Genomic DNA, 5,208 nt, shown 5'->3' with positions numbered 1-5,208 from the left:
AGAGTTGTGAAATAGTAAATATATTGAGGGTATTTTAGGCAGTTTGGGATGTGTATTTAGTATAATATTGAAATGAAAAACTAAATTGGTAGTGTATTAAGTAAGGGGTGTGTATTAAGAAATTAGGGGTGTGTATTTAAAATTTCTCATTGGACAAAGTGGTCATGAATTCCATTTAGATAAAGAAAACAAAAAAAGGCAAGTTTGGCCAAGAAACAAAAACCAAATGGAAAAAAAAAAAAAAAAGAAAAGACAAATTCTCCTTCAACGAAGAATCCCCTCCAATGTTATGGAAGTTGTCGTTTCCTATGCAGTAATTACTGAATTAAAACATCCAAATAATTTCTTTTAAAAAAATTATTAAATAACTCACACACCCTTACTTATATCAGTGAAATTTAAATTCATAACCTCAAAGTTGTTAGTTAAGTTCATAACTCAACCAAATTACAGCTCACCAACAAAACATTCAAAGAATTTGTTAAAATTTTAAGTGTTTATGTAATATCACTTTTTGGCAATGAGCGGCGTTGTTGTAAAATAATTTTTTTATTATTTTGGCATGTATTTTTCTAATTTTTAATTTTTTTTAATTAAAACCTCTTAACTTACCCCACCCTTACAATGTCAGTTAGATATGAACCTTTAACCTCTTCGAGGTCAGCTAGATTAGACAAGCAACAAGCCACAATTCACCAACTTTTTTCGTGACGTTAATTTAGGATGAACTGCATAACAAATAAAATCAAATTAACTAGAAAACGTAACAAATAATCTGGAAAAGAATCTCAAGTCCGTCGCTCTCTCTAAACTATAACCGAGGGTTAGGTTTTTCTCATCCTTCGCAGACTGCATTGCCTTCTCTCCATGTTCATGGCCTCCATCGACGCCATGCAACCCGCCTAGCATCATCCCTCGCCATAACATAAACAAAGAAACTAATGGACTTGCGCCCTTTGAAGGGACTACACCGACCCCAAGCATTCGTGGTTGGAATGCTCATCACGGCTAGGGAATATCCTCGCCGATCCTTCCTTATCATGTTAGGTATGCCTAGACAATTTTATTAGCATCATCCAAGTTGAAGAGGTGGGTGAAGATGATCGAGTTCTCTTATGTTTCTTGGAACCCATATGATATCCCTAGGAGTTGGAAAGGGGGACCATATGGATTCAACTGAGTCCCAAGAGATTTGGCCGACTATTACGATATCGACATCAACCACGTGGCGATGGTACCATTGAAGAAGTCGACCTACTATGTAACATCCTGACCTTATATATAATTGAATAAATAAACAAATTAATTCTCAAATCCTACCACAGTTGTAGAACAATTTGATCAGCAAACAAAATCAATAATCATCAATCAACCTTTTCAAAACAACATCAAACTAAACACCAACATTTACCCAACAGTATACATAATCCAGGATCACATTCACTGTCCAAAATTAAAAATTAATTACCATAGGTTACGTCGGGTTTACCTTTTTAACTCGAACAACAGCCAGGATCGACGAGTTGTCGATTTCTAACTTCCTTCAACTCGATTCTCACATGACGAACCGAATGACGACGCCTAATTGATCATCATTCGACTATTTGTTGCAGGATCAGAAGAGCCCAATATCACTTCAGAAACGACGCCCCAAAAACCATCATCACAACACCAATTATTTATCGTCTTGCGAAGTCGGACACTAACGGATTGAGAGAGAGCTTTAGGAGGTCAGTGTGATCTCCCCTCACTTGTTTCCTCGAGAATTCGGGAGATACCAGACATATCTCCATTCAGGTTGTCGGTCATTCTTTTGGGTTTAGGAACTGGGCTCTTCTCGAAGGATCCCTCGTTCTCCTCCCAATAGTGAGTGAGCGAGAGAGAGTTGAAACTATGCGTAGCTTCCAGAAGGGAAAGGAAGCCTTCCCTTTTCTAGACTGATCTATGACATATTTATACCTAAATCTGATAGTCAAGATTAACCAAACAATTCATCAACGATCATGATTAATGGTGATCAATCTTATGGTCTAGATTCTGCAAGATCAACGATCGAGATTACTTCATCCGTAATTTATATCATTTCCAATCTTTAAATTCATAATAAATTACTAAAGCATTGAAAAATATCAAAAGAATCTCTATCGTCCCTGATTTTAATACCGAACTCTTAAATTAGCAACTTAGATAATAAACTTAACTAAAAGTTTATTTGAAAGAGGATGTCTTAAGAGGGTATTACAATACATAACGGGTGAGATTAAACGGTGTGGACTTTCAACGGTCAAGATTGCACCACTTAGATTTCTAATTTTCCAAATAATTTGTTAATATTATCAACTTTAGAAATTCATAGAAAATATCTCAGGCATCTGAAAATTCCTTAAATGTTCTCACGACGTCATCAAATCATGTACTTAAATACCCAGTTCCTACTTTGGACAATGTTCTAAAAAACGCCACCCAGGGCCGCCTAGGCGCTAGGTGTCAACTCACCATTCTAATTTCCCACTAATCGTTCAATCTGGGCGCCAACACAAAAAACGGCCGCCTAAGCGGGCTAGGCGGCACTTGGGCGGCCAGATTAGTTTTTTTTTTTTNTTTTTTTTAAATCAAAACACATCAAAGCCTGTATTTTTTATTCAAATTGTTTTTTTATTTCTAAGAACATTGTAGTTGACCTATTTTATTTATTTTTGAAGTATATTTGCTATTTTGGAACATTATAATGCATTCTATAAATTTATTTTATATTTTATTTGCTATTAAAAATAAAAAATATGGAAAATACAAAACCACCTAGGCGCCGCCTAGATGTCCGATTAATCCTCTGGGCGCTAGGCGCCGGTTGTTCGCCTAACTAGTGCCTAGCGTTTTTTAGAACATTGACTTTGGAGAACACTCTTAGTAAACTGTATCTAACATTCTTTCTCAAGTAGTTAAAGTCAACCTCAGTTAAGCTTGACCAATTGTAATACCCCGGAATTTTTAGATGCTAGTTTCTTTTATTTTTATTCGGTTGACTTTTTGGCTGACTTTTAAGAGGCCAAAAGTTGACTTTATTTTCCATAAGTTATCTTTCAAAACTTCCTTCATGAAAGTTGTAGAGTTTATCGATACGAGTTCGTACACATGCGGCACGCTTGAAACGGAGGTCGTATGAGAATGTTATGGTCAGAGGAAGTTTGTTTCCGGGTTTGGAAAGAGTATAAGTAGAAAATTGTGTGGGAGTGTTAATTAGAAGCCCTAATTTCAGTTTTCTCTCTCCCCTCTCAACTCTTCCCCGAGCTCCCCGAGCCTTCACCTTCTTCAACCGAGTTCTCCCTCCTCCGGCCACCAAACCGGACGCCGTCGGTTCCGTTCAAACCCCACAGCTGCCCTCTCCATTTTTGGAGCAGTTCCGGCCGCTGTCCCGCCGCCTGGAAGCTTCCACGATGCGGTGGAGCTGCTGCTGTCCCGCCGGAAGAGTATAGGTGAGTCTTGCTTCCCTCTCTCTTCTAGGGATGTTCATGCCTCTTTAGTGACCTAGAAATCAAGTTTGGGTGCCGGATTTGCAGGTTTTGGGGTTTGATTGTGGCTGCTGTTTTTGGGGCCGTTTTCGGCCGGTTCCGGCCATTTTTGGTTGAAGTCTCAGGTATGAAAGTTGTTCCCCTTGCTTCAAGCTTCAACTTTGCTGTTGTGAGTTTCTCCTAATTCGGAAGTTTGAGGTGGCGCGTGGGGCCCACTCGCCGTCGCCTGTGGCGGCGCGTCCGGCTGAGTGGCGGCCTTAGTTTCCTATGGTTAGCTAGTCCTTGCTGCTGTGAGCTTGTTGAGTGGTAGTATGGCTAGATTTTAAGCAAGGTTGGCATGCTAGGACTTAAGTTTATTGGTGTTCATTAGATCGGAAACTTAGAAAGTTTGATCTTGAAGATAGTTTGGTTGTTGTTGAGTGTTCAATGACCTTGAGAGGTCTTGGAGGAATGATTACCCTTCTTGGGGGCTACCTTTAAGTTAAGAGTACTTTGATCCTTATTGTGTTTGTTACTAAGGTTAATATGTGTGTTATTTTAGGTGATTTGTGAAATTGTGAGTTGGTTTGCTCTTGTGTTTTGCGGAAACGCAGTGGGCTATTTAGGTGAGTAAAATCTCACCAAGATCCACTTGTGACCTTTTTATTTTGGATGTTGGTTTTGATATTAATTATGATGGTGATTTTGAATCACTACAAGAGAAAACCCTTTTAGTGACAAACCTGTTTTGTCTCCCATTCCAAAAAAATTGTTACCCATACCTATGGGTGACAAACTCGATTCGTCACTAATTTTGTCACTAATACTATGTGACAGATACTTATTGGTGACAAACTATAAATTTTGTCACCCAAAAGGATCATAGACGCAAATTTGTTTCTCTCTAATTGTCTCCATCTTTGTCACTAATACTGTCTAAAGCTCTGAAAAAATCACCATATGGCGGGAAGTCTGGGCTAAATATGCTACTTTTTTTAGTTCAGTTTTTATTTATTTATTTAATGAGCTTAAATAATTGATATATAATCAATCAAAATTACAAACCAAACAAAGAAGTCACATCCAAAGCAGAACTGAACTTTCATTGATAAAAAATGAATTTTACAAAATATCCATCATGATAAAAACAACATTCAACTAGCAACAACAATTCTGAACAAATTGCATCTCCCTCTTTTCCCACGCATCTGGACAACAAGACTCAATTTTCCCTCTTGCATGAACCAGCTACCACAAAACAGGATATGTGGCTCATTCTGTAGACACATTGCCATACTGTCATGTTGAACTCAATTGATTTCACATCAACCACACCAGCATCAATTGCAGCACAGTGTTGAGTGTATTTACTATTATACTGATAGACTTTTCAAGTCACCCCATGGTGTAGGTGTTACCTCCTCAATTAAGTTGAACCATCTTGGTGTAAACTTTTGTTCCTTTGCTTCTCATTCTCTCTTTTCACCTCTCTGCCTCTCCTCCTATCTAAAGGAAAAACAAAGGATAAATAACAGGTTCCAAGATCATTACAGTAAAATTAAAAATACCACACATAATTTTACACAGTATTCCTTTTGGAAAAAGTAAAAATAGAGAGAGAGAGAGAGAGAGAGAGAGAGAGAGAGACTATGTGCTCTTCTCTGCACCTGCTTAGGCATGGATAGATCGTCCTTTCTCAAGTGCATATCTATCGAGGGCG

The sequence above is a fragment of the Fragaria vesca genome, linkage group LG3 (genome assembly GCF_000184155.1).
Source record: "Fragaria vesca subsp. vesca linkage group LG3, FraVesHawaii_1.0, whole genome shotgun sequence".
Classification (NCBI taxonomy): domain Eukaryota; kingdom Viridiplantae; phylum Streptophyta; class Magnoliopsida; order Rosales; family Rosaceae; genus Fragaria; species Fragaria vesca.
Note: the sequence above shows the minus strand (reverse complement) of the source record.